Source organism: Tenrec ecaudatus, chromosome 1 (assembly GCF_050624435.1).
Source record: "Tenrec ecaudatus isolate mTenEca1 chromosome 1, mTenEca1.hap1, whole genome shotgun sequence".
NCBI classification, from domain to species: domain Eukaryota; kingdom Metazoa; phylum Chordata; class Mammalia; order Afrosoricida; family Tenrecidae; genus Tenrec; species Tenrec ecaudatus.
The window spans coordinates 283,957,379-283,972,643 of record NC_134530.1 but is presented as its reverse complement, the minus strand read 5'-3'; positions in this window follow the sequence as shown (position 1 = coordinate 283,972,643).

Here is a 15,265-nt window from a genome sequence, read left to right as displayed (position 1 = left end):
GGTTAACTAGCGGACACTTGCACTATGCAGGTTACCTAGCGGGCACTTGGACTATCTAGGTTAATAGCGGGCAGTTTGATTTGTAGGTTAACTAGCGGACAGTTGCACTATGTAGGTTACCTAGCGGGCACTTGGAATATGTAGGTTAACTAGCGGGCACTTGTACTCTCTAGGTTACCTAGCGGGCACTTGTCTATGTACCTTCCCTAGCGGGAACTTAGTCTATCTATGTTAACTAGCGGGCACTTGGACTATGTAGGTTACCTAGCGGGCACTTGGACTTTGTAGGTTAACTAGCGGGCACTTGTACTCTCTAGGTTACCTAGCGGGCACTTGTCTATGTACCTTCCCTAGCGGGCACTTGGACTATGTAGGTTACCTAGCGGACACTTGCACTATGCAGGTTACCTAGCGGGCACTTGGAATATGTAGGTTAATTAGCAGGCCCTTGGACTATCTAGGTTACCTAGCAGGCACTTGGACTACGTAGGTTAACTAGCGGGCACTTGCACTCTCTAGGGTACCTAGTGGGCACTTGTACTATGTACCTTCCCTAGCGGGCACTTGGACTATCTATGTTAACTAGGGGGCACTTGGACTATGTAGGTTACCTAGCGGACACTTGCACTATGTAGGTTACCTAGCGGGCACTTGGACAATGTAGGTTAACTAAGGGCACTTGGACAATCTAGGTTAACTAGCGTGCACTTGGACTAACTAGGTTACCTAGCAGGCACTTGGATTATGTAGGATCCCTAGCGGGCAATTGGACTATCTAGGTTACCTAGCTGGCACTTGGACTATGAAGGTTAACTAGCGGACACTTGCACGATCTAGGTTAACTAGCGGGCCCTTGCACTATATAGGTTAACTAGCGGGCCCATGGATTATGTAGGTTTATTGGGGGCACTTGGACTATCTAGGTTAACTAGCGGGCACTTGGACTATGTAGTTTCCCTAGCGGGCATTTGGACTATTTAGGTTACCTAGCGGGCACTTGGACTATGTAGGTTACCTAGCGGGCACTTGAACTATCTAGGTTACCTAGCAGGCACTTTGACTATCTAGGTTAACTAACAGGACTTGGAATATGTAGGGTAACTAGCGGGCACTTGGACTGTCTAGATTACCTAGCGGGCACTTGGATTATCTAGGTTACCTAGGGGGCACTTGGACTATGTACGTTCCCTAGCGGGCACTTGGGCTATCTACGTTACCTTGCGGGCACTTTGACTATGTAGGTTAATGAAAGGACACTTGGACTATGTAGGTAACCTAGTGGTCACTTGGACTCTCTAGGTTACCTAGAAGGCACTTTGACTATGTAGGTTAACTAGCGGGCACTTGGGCTATCTAGGTTAACAAGCGGGCACTTGGATTATCTAGGTTAACTAGCGGGCACTTAGACTATGTAGGTTCCCTAGCAGGCATTTTGACTATATAGGTTACCTAGAGGGCACTTGGATTATGTAGGTTACCTAGCGGGCACTTGGACTATGTAGGTTAACTAGCGGGCATTTGGATTATCTAGGTTAACTAGCGGGTACTTGGACTATCTAGGTTAACTAGTGGTCCCTTGGACTACGTAGGTTAACTACCGGACACTTGCACTATGCAGGTTACCTAGCGGGCACTTAGACTATGTAGGTTCCCTAGCGGGCATTTGGACTATATAGGTTACCTAGAGGGCACTTGGATTATGTAGGTTACCTAGCGGGCACTTGGACTATGTAGGTTAACTAGCGGGCATTTGGATTATCTAGGTTAACTAGCGGGTACTTGGACTATCTAGGTTAACTAGCGGTCCCTTGGACTACGTAGGTTAACTACCGGACACTTGCACTATGCAGGTTAACTAGCGGGCACTTGGACTATGTAGGTTAACTAGCGGGCACTTGTACTCTCTAGGTTACCTAGCGGGCACTTGTCTATGTACCTTCCCTAGCGGGCACTTGGTCTATCTATGTTAACTAGCGGGCATTTGGACTATGTAGGTTACCTAGCAGACACTTGCACTATGTAGGTTACATAGCGGGCACTTGGACTATGTAGGTTAACTAGAGGACACTTGGACAATCTAGGTTAACTAGCGGGCAATTGGACGATCTATGTTAACTAACGGGCACTTGGACTATCAAAGTTAACAAGCGAGCCCTTGAACTATGTAGGTTAACTAGTGGGCCTTTGGACAATCTAGGTTACCTAGATAGCACTTGGACTATATAGGTACCCTAGCGGGCCCTTGGACTATGTAGGTTACCTAGCGGGCACTTGGACTATCTAGGTTAACGAACGGGCACTTGGACTATGTAGGTAACCTACCGGGCACTTCGACAGTCTAGGTTACCTAGCGGGCACTTTAACTATCTAGGTTAACTAGCAGACCTTGGACTATGTAGGTTAATTAGCGGGCCCTTGGACTATGTAGGTTAACTAGCGGGCACTTGGACTATCTAGGTTTCCTAGCAGGCACGTGGACTATGTACATACCCTAGCGCGCAATTGGACTATCTAGGTTACCTAGCGGGCACTTGGACTATGTACGTACCCTAGTGGGCACTTGGACTATCTAGGTTAACTAACGGGCACTAGGACTATCTAGGTTAACTAGCGGGCACTTCGACTATGTAGGTTAACTAGCGGACACTTGCACGATCTAGGTTAACTAGCTGGCCCTTGCACTATGTAGGTTAACTAGCGGGCCCATTGATTAGGTAGGTTTACTAGCAGGCACTTGGACTATCTAGGTTAACTAGTGGGCCCTTGAACTATGTAGGTTAACTAGCGGGCCCATGGATTATATAGGTTTACTAGGGGGCACTTGGACTATCTAGGTTAACTAGCGGGCACTTGGACTATGTAGTTTCCCTAGCGGGCATTTGGACTATTTAGGTTACCTAGCGAGCACTTGGACTATGTAGGTTAACTAGCGGGCACTTGGACTATCTAGGTTACCTAGCAGGCACTTTGACTATCTAGGTTAACTAACAGGCACTTTGACTATGTAGGGTAACTAGCGGGCACTTAGAATGTCTAGGTTAACTAGCTGGCCCTTACACTATGTAGGTTAACTAGCGGCCCCATTGATTAGGTAGGTTTACTAGCAGGCACTTGGACTATCTAGGTTAACAAGTGGGCCCTTGCACTATGTAGGTTAACTAGCGGGCCCATGGATTATGTAGGTTTACTAGGGGGCACTTGGACTATCTAGGTTAACGAACGGGCACTTGGACTATCTAGGTTAACGAACGGGCACTTGGACTATGTAGGTTAACTAGCGGACACTTCGACTATCTAGGTTAGCTAACGGGCAATTGGACTATCTAGGTTAACTAACGGGCACTTGGACTATATAGGTTGCCTAGAGAGCCCTTGGAATATGTAGGTTCCCTAGCGGGCACTTGGACTATGTAGGTTCCCTATCGGGTACTTGGACTGTCTAGGTTAACTAGGGGGCAATTGGACTGTCTAGGTTACCTAGTGGGCACTTGGATTATGTACGTTAGCTAGCGGGCACTTGGGTTATCTACGTTACCTAGCGGGCACTTGGACAATGTAAGTTAACGAACGGGCACTTGGACTATGTAGTTTACCTAGCAGGCACTTGGACTATGTAGGTTAACTAGCGGGCACTTGGACTATCGAAATTACCTACGGGCACTTGTACTATGTACGTTCCCTAGCGGGCACTTGGGCTATCTACGTTACCTAGCGGGCACTTGGACTATGTAGGTTAACGAACGTGCATTTAGACTATGTAGGTTACCTAGTGGTCACTTGGACTGTCTAGGTTACCTAGCGGGAACTTGGACTATGTAGGTTAACTAGCGGGCACTTGGACTATCTAGGTTAACTAGCGGGCCCTTGGTCTATGTAGGTTAACTAGCAGGCCTTTGGACTATGTAAGTTAACTAGAGGGCACTTTGATGATCCTGGTTAACTAGCGGGCACTTGGACTATCTAGGTTCCCTAAAGGGCACTTGGACTATCTAGGTTACCGAACGGGCACTTGGACTATCTAGGTTACCTAGCTGGCACTTGGACTATGTAGGTTAACTAGCGGAAAATTGGACGATCTTCGTTAACTAGCGGACACTTGCACTATGTAGGTTACCTAGCGGGCACTTGGACTATCTAGGTTAACTAGCAGGCACTTGGACTATGTAGGTTAACTAGCGGGCACTTGTACTCTCTAGGTTACCTAGCGGGCACTTGGACTATGTACATTCCCTAGCAGGCACTTGGTCTATCTATGTTAACTAGCGGGCACTTGGACTATGTAGGTTACCTAGCAGACACTTGCACTATGTAGGTTACATAGCGGGCACTTGGACTATGTAGGTTAACTAGAGGACACTTGGACAATCTAGGTTAACTAGCGGGCAACTGGACGATCTAGGTTAACTAACGGACACATGGACTATCAAAGTTAACAAGCGAGCCCTTGAACTATGTAGGTTAACTAGTGGGCCCTTGGACTATCTAGGTTACCTAGATAGCACTTGGACTATAAGGTACCCTAGTGGGCACTTGTACTATCTAGGTTAACGAACAGGCACTTGGACTATGCAGGTAACCTAGCGGGAACATGGACAATGAAGGTTACCTAGCGGGTACTTGGACTATCTAGGTTACCTATCGGGCACTTTGTCTATCTAGGTTACCTAGCGGGCCTTTGGCCTATGTAGGTTACCTAGCGGGCCCTTGGACTATGTAGGTTACCTAGAGGGCACTTGGACTATCTAGGTTAACGAAGGGGCACTTGGACTATGTAGGTAACCTAGCGGGCACGTGGACAGTCTAGGTTACCTAGCGGGCACTTTAACTATCTAGGTTAACTAGCAGACCTTGGATTATGTAGGTTAACTAGCGGGCCCTTGGACTATGTAGGTTAACTAGCGGGCACTTGGACTATCTAGGTTTCCTAGCAGGCACTTGGACTATGTACATACCCTAGCGCGCAATTGGACTATCTAGGTGACCTAGTGGGCACTTGGACTATGTACGTCCCCTAGTGGGCACGTGGACTATCTAGGTTAACTAACGGGCACTTGGACTATCTAGGTTAGCTAGCAGGCACTTGGACTATGTAGGTTAACTAGCGGGCCCTTGCACTATGTAGGTTAACTAGCGGGCCCATTGATTATGTAGGTTTACGAGCAGGCACTTGGACTATGTAGGTTAACTAGTGGGCCCTTGCACTATGTAGGTTAACTAGCGGACCCATGGATTATGTAGGTTTACTAGGGGGCACTTGGACTATCTAGGTTAACTAGCGGGCACTTGGACTATGTAGTTTCCCTAGCGGGCATTTGGACTATTTAGGTTACCTAGCGGGCACTTGGACTATGTAGGTTACCTAGCGGGCACTTGGACTATCTAGGTTACCTAGCAGGCACTTTGACTATCTAGGTTAACTAACAGGCACTTTGACTATGTAGGGTAACTAGCGGGCACTTGGACAGTCTAGGTTACCTAGCGGGCACTTGGATTATCTAGGTTACCTAGCGGGCACTTGGACTATATACGTTCCCTAGCGGGCACTTGGGCTATCTACGTTACCTTGCGGGCACTTTGACTATGTAGGTTAACGAACGGACACTTGGACTATGTAGGTAACCAAGTGGTCACTTGGACTCTCTAGGTTACCTAGAGGGCACTTGGACTATGTAGGTTAACTAGCGGGCACTTGGACTATCTAGGTTAACTAGCGGGCACTTGGATTATCTAGGTTAACTAGCGAGCAGTTGGACTATGTAGGTTCCCTAGCGGGCATTTGGACTATATAGGTTACCTAGAGGGCACTTGGATTATGTAGGTTACCTAGCGGGCACTTGGACTATGTAGGTTAACTAGCGGGTACTTGGATTATCTAGGTTAACTAGCGGGTACTTGGACTATCTAGGTTAACTAGCGGTCCCTTGGACTACTTAGGTTAACTAGCGGACACTTGCACTATGCAGGTTACCTAACGGGCACTTGGACTATCTAGGTTAACTAGCGGGCACTTGGACTATCTAGGTTAACTAGCGGGCACTTGGATTATCTAGGTTAACTAGCGGGCACTTGGACTATGTAGGTTCCCTCGCGGGCACTTGTATTATCTAGGTTACCTAGGGGGCACTTGGACTATGTACGTTCCCTAGCGGGCACTTGGGCTATCTAGGTTACCTAGCGGGCACTTGGACTATGTAGGTTAACGAACGGGCACTTGGACTATGTAGGTAACCTAGTGGTCACTTGGACAGTCTAGGTTACCTAGAGGGCACTTCGACTATGTAGGTTAACTAGCGGTCACTTGGACTATCTAGGTTACCTAGCTGGCACTTGGACTATGTAGGTCAACTAGCGGGCCCTTGGACTATCTAGGTTAGCTAACGGGCACTTGGACTATGTATGTTCCAGGGCGGGCACTTGGATTATGTAGGTTGCCTAGCGGACATTTAGACTATGTAGGTTTCCTTGCGGGCATTTGGACTATATAGGTTACCTAGCGGGCACTTGGACTATGTAGGTTCCCTAACGGGGACTTGGACTATGTAGGTTCCCTAGTGGTCACCTGGACTATGTAGGCTCCCTAGAAGACACTTGGACTATGTAGGTGACCTAATGGGCACCTGGACTATCTAGGTTAACGAACGGACACTTGGACTATGTAGGTTAGCTATCAGGCACTTGGACTATCTAGGTTACCTCACGGACACTTGGACGATTTAGGTTAACTAGCGGGCACTTGGACTAACTAGGTTAACTAGCAGGCCCTTGGACTATCTAGGTTTACAAGCGGGCACTTAGACTATCTAGGTTAACTAACGGGCACTTGGACAATGTAGTTTCCCTAGCGGGCATTTGGATTATTTAGGTTACCTAGTGGGCACTTGGACTATATAGGTTATCTAGCGGGCACTTGGACTACGTAGGTTAACTAGAAGGCACTTGGACTATCAAGGTTACCTAGCGGGCCCTTGGACTATGTAGGTTACCAGCGGGCACTTGGACTATCTAGGTTAACGAACGTGCACTTGGACTATGTAGGTAACCTAGCGGGCACTTGGACTGTCTAGGTTACCTAGCGGGCACTTAGACTATCTAGGTTAACGAACGGGCACTTGGACTATGTAGGTTAACTAGCGGACACTTCGACTATCTAGGTTAGCTAACGGACAATTGGACTATCTAGGTTAACTAACGGGCACTTGGACTATAGAGGTTGCCTAGCGAGCACTTGGACTATTTAGGTTCCCTAGCGGGCACTTGGACTATGTAGGTTCCCTATCGGGTACTTGGACTGTCTAGGTTAACTAGGGAGCAATTGGACTGTCTAGGTTAACTAGTGGGCACTTGGACTATGTACGTTAGCTAGCGGGCACTTGGGTTATCTACGTTACCTAGCGGGCACTTGGACAATGTAAGTTAACGAACGGGCACTTGGACTATGTACTTTACCTAGCAGGCACTTGGACTATGTAGGTTAAGTAGCGGGCATTTGGACTATCTATATTACCTACGGGCACTTGGACTATGTACGTTCCCTAGCGGGCACTTGGGGTATCTACGTTACCTAGCGGGCACTTGGACTATGTAGGTTAACGAACGGGCACTTAGACTATGTAGGTTACCTAGTGGTCACTTGGACTGTCTAGGTTACCTAGCGGGAACTTGGACTATCTATGTTAACTAGCGGGCCCTTGGTCTATGTAGGTTAACTAGCAGGCCTTTGGACTATGTAGGTTAACTAGCAGGCCTTTGGACTATGTAAGTTATCTAGAGGGCACTTTGATGATCCTGGTTAACTAGCGGGCACTTGGACTATCTACGTTAAGTAGCGGGCACTTGGACTATGTATGTTCCAGAGCGGGCAATTGGACTATGTAGGTTCCCTAGCGGGCACTTGGACTATCTAGGTTTCCTAAAGGGCACTTGGACTATCTAGGTTACCGAACGGGCACTTGGACTATCTAGGTTACCTAGCTGGCACTTGGACTATGTACGTTAACTAGTGGAAAATTGGACGATCTAGGTTAACTAGCGGACACTTGCACTATATAGGTTACCTAGCGGGCACTTGGACTATGTAGGTTAACTAGCGGGCACTTGGACTATGTAGGTTAACTAGCGGGCACTTGTAATCTCTAGGTTACCTAGTGGGCACTTGGACTATGTACATTCCCTAGCAGGCACTTGGTCTATCTATGTTAACTAGCGGGCACTTGGACTATGTAGGTTACCTAGCAGACACTTGCACTATGTAGGTTACATAGCGGGCACTTGGACTATGTAGGTTAACTAGAGGACCCTTGGACAATCTAGGTTATCTAGCGGGCAATTGGACGATCTAGGTTAACTAACGGGCACTTGGACTATCAAACTTAACAAGCGAGCCCTTGAACTATGTAGGTTAACTAGTGGGCCCTTGGACTATCTAGGTTACCTAGATAGCACTTGGACTATAAGGTACCCTAGTGGGCACTTGGACTATCTAGGTTAACGAACGGGCACTTGCACTATGCAGGTTACCTAGCGGGCACTTGAACTATCTAGGTTAATAGCGGGCACTTTGATTATGTAGGTTAACTAGCGGACAGTTGCACTATGTAGGTTACCTAGCGGGCACTTGGACTATGTAGGTTAACTAGCGGGCACTTGTACTCTCTAGGTTACCTAGCGGGCACTTGTCTATGTACCTTCCCTAGCGGGCACTTAGTCTATCTATGTTAACTAGCGGGCACTTGGACTATGTAGGTTACCTAGCGGGCACTTGGACATGTAGGTTAACTAGCGGGCACTTGTACTCTCTAAGTTACCTAGCGGGCACTTGTCTATGTACCTTCCCTAGCGGGCACTTGGACTATCTATGTTAACTAGCGGGCACTTGGACTATGTAGGTTACCTAGCGGACACTTGCACTATGCAGGTTACCTAGCGGGCACTTGGAATATGTAGGTTAATTAGCAGGCCCTTGGACTATCTAGGTTACCTAGCAGGCACTTGGACTATGTAGGTTAACTAGCGGGCACTTGCACTCTCTAGGTTACCTAGTGGGCACTTGTACTATGTACCTTCCCTAGCGGGCACTTGGACTATCTATGTTAACTAGGGGGCACTTGGACTATGTAGGTTACCTAGCGGACACTTGCACTATGTAGGTTACCTAGCGGGCACTTGGACAATGTAGGTTAACTAAGGGCACTTGGACAATCTAGGTTAACTAGCGTGCACTTGGACTATCTAAGTTACCTAGCAGGCACTTGGATTATGTAGGATCCCTAGCGGGCAATTGGACTATCTAGGTTACCTAGCTGGCACTTGGATTATGTAGGTTAACTAGCGGACACTTGCACGATCTAGGTTAAGTAGCGGGACCTTGCACTATATAGGTTAACTAGCGGGCCCATGGATTATGTAGGTTTATTGGGGGCACTTGGACTATCTAGGTTAACTCGCGGGCACTTGGACTATGTAGTTTCCCTAGCGGGCATTTGGACTATTTAGGTTACCTAGCGGGCACTTGGACTATGTAGGTTACCTAGCGGGCACTTGAACTATCTAGGTTACCTAGCAGGCACTTTGACTATCTAGGTTAACTAACAGGCACTTGGACTATGTAGGGTAACTAGCGGGCACTTGGACTGTCTAGATTACCTAGCGGGCACTTGGATTATCTAGGTTACCTAGGGGGCACTTGGACTATGTACGTTCACTAGCGGGCACTTGGGCTATCTACGTTACCTTGCGGGCACTTTGACTATGTAGGTTAATGAACGGACACTTGGACTATGTAGGTAACCTAGTGGTCACTTGGACTCTCTAGGTTACCTAGAGGGCACTTGGACTATGTAGGTTAACTAGCGGGCACTTGGACTATCTAGGTTAACTAGCGGGCACTTGGATTATCTAGGTTAACTAGCGGGCACTTAGACTATGTAGGTTCCCTAGCGGGCATTTTGACTATATAGGTTACCTAGAGGGCACTTGGATTATGTAGGTTACCTAGCGGGCACTTGGACTATGTAGGTTAACTAGCGGGCATTTGGATTATCTAGGTTAACTAGCGGGTATTTGGACTATCTAGGTTAACTAGCGGTCCCTTGGACTACGTAGGTTAACTACCGGACACTTGCACTATGCAGGTTACCTAGCGGGCACTTGGACTATGTAGGTTAACTAGCGGGCACTTTTACTCTCTAGGTTACCGAGCGGGCACTTGTCTATGTACCTTCCCTAGCGGGCACTTGGTCTATCTATGTTAACTAGCGGGCATTTGGACTATGTAGGTTACCTAGCAGACACTTGCACTATGTAGGTTACATAGCGGGCACTTGGACTATGTAGGTTAACTAGAGGACACTTGGACAATCTAGGTTAACTAGCAGGCAATTGGACGATCTATGTTAACTAACGGGCACTTGGACTATCAAAGTTAACAAGCGAGCCCTTGAACTATGTAGGTTAACTAGTGGGCCTTTGGACAATCTAGGTTACCTAGATAGCACTTGGACTATATAGGTACCCTAGCGGGCCCTTGGACTATGTAGGTTACCTAGCGGGCACTTGGACTATCTAGGTTAACGAACGGGCACTTGGACTATATAGGTAACCTAGCGGGCACTTCGACAGTCTAGGTTACCTAGCGTGCACTTTAACTATCTAGGTTAACTAGCAGAACTTGGACTATGTAGGTTAATTAGCGGGCCCTTGGACTATGTAGGTTAACTAGCGGGCACTTGGACTATCTAGGTTTCCTAGCAGGTACGTGGACTATGTACATACCCTAGCGCGCAATTGGACTATCTAGGTTACCTAGCGGGCACTTGGACTATGTACGTACCCTAGTGGGCACTTGGACTATCTAGTTAACTAACGGGCTAGGACTATCTAGGTTAACTAGCGGGCACTTCGACTATGTAGGTTAACTAGCGGACAATTGCACGATCTAGGTTAACTAGCTGGTCCTTGCACTATGTAGGTTAACTAGCGGGCCCACTGATTAGGTAGGTTTACTAGCAGGCACTTGGACTATCTAGGTTAACTAGTGGGCCCTTGAACTATGTAGGTTAACTAGCGGGCCCATGGATTATATAGGTTTACTAGGGGGCACTTGGACTATCTAGGTTAACTAGCGGGCACTTGGACTATGTAGTTTCCCTAGCGGGCATTTGGACTATTTAGGTTACCTAGCGAGCACTTGGACTATGTAGGTTAACTAGCGGGCACTTGGACTATCTAGGTTACCTAGCAGGCACTTGGACTATCTAGGTTAACTAACAGGCACTTTGACTATGTAGGGTAACTAGCGGGCACTTGGACTGTCTAGGTTAACTAGCTGGCCCTTACACTATGTAGGTTAACTAGCGGGCCCATTGATTAGGTAGGTTTACTAGCAGGCACTTGGACTATCTAGGTTAACTAGTGGGCCCTTGCACTATGTAGGTTAACTAGCGGGCCCATGGATTATGTAGGTTTACTAGGGGGCACTTGGACTATCTAGGTTAACGAACGGGCACTTGGACTATGTAGGTTCCCTAGCGGGCACTTGGACTATCTAGGTTCCCTAAAGGGCACTTGGACTATCTAGGTTACCGAACGGTCACTTGGACTATCTAGGTTACCTAGCTGGCACTTGGACTATGTAGGTTAACTAGCGGAAAATTGGACGATCTAGGTTAACTAGCGGACAGTTGCACTATGTAGGTTACCTAGCGGGCACTTGGACTATCTAGGTTAACTAGCGGGCACTTTGACTATGTAGGTTAACTAGCGGACACTTGCACTATGTAGGTTACCTAGCGGGCACTTGGACTATGTAGGTTAACTAGCGGGCACTTGTACTCTCTAGGTTACCTAGCGGGCACTTGGACTATGTACATTCCCTAGCAGGCACTTGGTCTATCTATGTTAACTAGCGGGCACTTGGACTATGTAGGTTACCTAGCAGACACTTGCACTATGTAGGTTACATAGCGGGCACTTGGACTATGTAGGTTAACTAGCGGGCAATTGTACTCTCTAGGTTACCTAGCGGGCACTTGGACTATGTACATTCCCTAGCAGGCACTTGGTCTCTCTATGTTAACTAGCGGGCACTTGGACTATGTAGGTTACCTAGCAGACACTTGCACTATGTAGGTTACATAGCGGGCACTTGGACTATGTAGGTTAACTAGAGGACACTTGGACAATCTAGGTTAACTAGCGGGCAATTGGACGATCTAGGTTAACTAACGGGCACTTGGACTATCAAAGTTAACAAGCGAGCCCTTGAACTATGTAGGTTAACTAGGGGGCCCTTGGACTATCTAGGTTACCTAGATAGCACTTGGACTATAAGGTACCCTAGTGGGCACTTGTACTATCTAGGTTAACGAACAGGCACTTGGACTATGCAGGTAACCTAGCGGGAACATGGACAATGTAGGTTACCTAGCAGGTACTTGGACTATCTAGGTTACCTATCGGGCACTTTGTCTATCTAGGTTACCTAGCGGGCCCTTGGACTATGTAGGTTACCTAGCGGGCCCTTGGACTATGTAGGTTACCTAGAGGGCACTTCGACTATCTAGGTTAACGAACGGGCACTTGGACTATGTAGGTAACCTAGCGGGCACTTCGACAGTCTAGGTTACCTAGAGGGCACTTTAACTATCTAGGTTAACTAGCAGACCTTGCACTATGTAGGTTAACTAGCGGGCCCTTGGACTATGTTGGTTAACTAGCGGGAACTTGGACTATCTAGGTTTCCTAGCAGGCACGTGGACTATGTACATACCCTAGCGCGCAATTGGACTATCTAGGTGACCTAGTGGGCACTTGGACTATGTACGTACCCTAGTGGGCGCTTGGATTATCTAGGTTAACTAACGGGCACTAGGACTATCTAGGTTAACTAGCGGGCACTTGGACTATGTAGGTTAACTAGCAGGCACTTGGACTATGTAGGTTAACTAGTGGGCCCTTGCACTATGTAGGTAAACTAGCGGGCCCATTGATTATGCAGGTTTACGAGCAGGCACTTGGACTATGTAGGTTAACTAGTGGGCATTTGGACTATTTAGGTTACCTAGCGGGCACTTGGACTATGTAGGTTACCTAGCGGGCACTTGGGCTATCTTGGTTACCTAGCAGGCACTTTGACTATCTAGGTTAACTAACAGGCACTTTTACTATGTAGGGTAACTAGCGGGCACCTGGACAGTCTAGGTTACCTAGCGGGCACTTGGATTATCTAGGTTACCTAGCGGGCACTTGGACTATGTACGTTCCCTAGCGGGCACTTGGGCTATCTACGTTACCTTGCGGGCACTTTGACTATGTAGGTTAACGAACGGACACTTGGACTATGTAGGTAACCAAGTGGTCACTTGGACTCTCTAGGTTACCTAGAGGGCACTTGGACTATGTAGGTTAACTAGCGGGCACTTGGACTATCTAGGTTAACTAGCGGGCACTTGGATTATCTAGGTTAACTAGCGAGCAGTTGGACTATGTAGGTTCCCTAGCGGGCATTTGGACTATATAGGTTACCTAGAGGGCACTTGGATTATGTAGGTTACCTAGCGGGCACTTGGACTATGTAGGTTAACTATCGGGCACTTGGATTATCTAGGTTAACTAGCGGGTACTTGGACTATCTAGGTTAACTAGCGGTCCCTTGGACTACGTAGGTTAACTAGCGGACACTTGCACTATGCAGGTTACCTAACGGGCACTTGAACTATCTAGGTTAACTAGCGGGCACTTGGACTATGTAGGTTAACTAGCGGGCACTTGGACTATCTAGGTTAACTAGCGGGCACTTGGATTATCTAGGTTAACTAGCGAGCAGTTGGACTATGTAAGTTCCCTAGCGGGCATTTGGACTATATAGGTTACCTAGAGGGCACTTGGATTATGTAGGTTACCTAGCGGGCACTTGGACTATGTAGGTTAACTAACGGGCACTTGGATTATCTAGGTTAACTAGCGGGTACTTGGACTATCTAGGTTAACTAGCGGTCCCTTGGACTACGTAGGTTAACTAGCGGACACTTGCACTATGCAGGTTACCTAACGGGCACTTGAACTATCTAGGTTAACTAGCGGGCACTTGGACTATCTAGGTTAACTAGCGGGCACTTGGATTATCTAGGTTAACTAGCGGGCACTTGGACTATGTACGTTCCCTAGCGGGCACTTGGGCTATCTAGGTTACCTAGCGGGCACTTGGACTATGTAGGTTAACGAACGGGCAATTGGACTATGTAGGTAACCTAGTGGTCACTTGGACAGTCTAGGTTACATAGAGGGCACTTCGACTATGTAGGTTAACTAGCGGGCACTTGGACTATCTAGGTTACCTAGCTGGCACTTGGACTATGTAGGTCAACTAGCGGGCCCTTGGACTATCTAGGTTAGCTAACGGGCACTTGGACTATGTATGTTCCAGGGCGGGCACTTGGATTATGTAGGTTGCCTAGCGGACATTTAGACTATGTAGGTTTCCTTGCGGGCATTTGGACTATGTAGGTTACCTAGCGGGCACTTGGACTATGTAGGTTCCCTAACGGGGACTTGGACTATGTAGGTTCCCTAGCGGTCACCTGGACTATGTAGACTCCCTAGAAGACACTTGGACTATGTAGGTTACCCAATGGGCACCTGGACTATCTAGGTTAACGAACGGACACTTGGACGATATAGGTTAACTAGCGGGCACTTGGACTATCTAGGTTAACTAGCAGGCCCTTGGACTATCTAGGTTTACAAGCGGGCACTTAGACTATCTAGGTTAACTAACGGGCACTTGGACTATGTAGTTTCCCTAGCGGGCATTTGGATTATTTAGGTTACCTAGTGGGCACTTGGACTATGTAGGTTATCTAGCGGGCACTTGGACTACGTAGGTTAACTAGAAGGCACTTGGACTATCAAGGTTACCTAGCGGGCCCTTGGACTATGTAGGTTACCAGCGGGCACTTGGACTATCTAGGTTAACGAACGTGCACTTGGACTATGTAGGTAACCTAGCGGGCACTTGGACTGTCTAGGTTACATAGCGGGCACTTAGACTATCTAGGTTAACGAACGGGCACTTGGACTATGTAGGTTAACTAGCGGACACTTCGACTATCTAGGTTAGCTAACGGACAATTGGACTATCTAGGTTAACTAACGGGCACTTGGACTATATAGGTTGCCTAGCGAGCACTTGGACTATTTAGGTTCCCTAGCGGGCACTTGGACTATGTAGGTTCCCTATCGGGTACTTGGACTGTCTAGGTTAACTAGG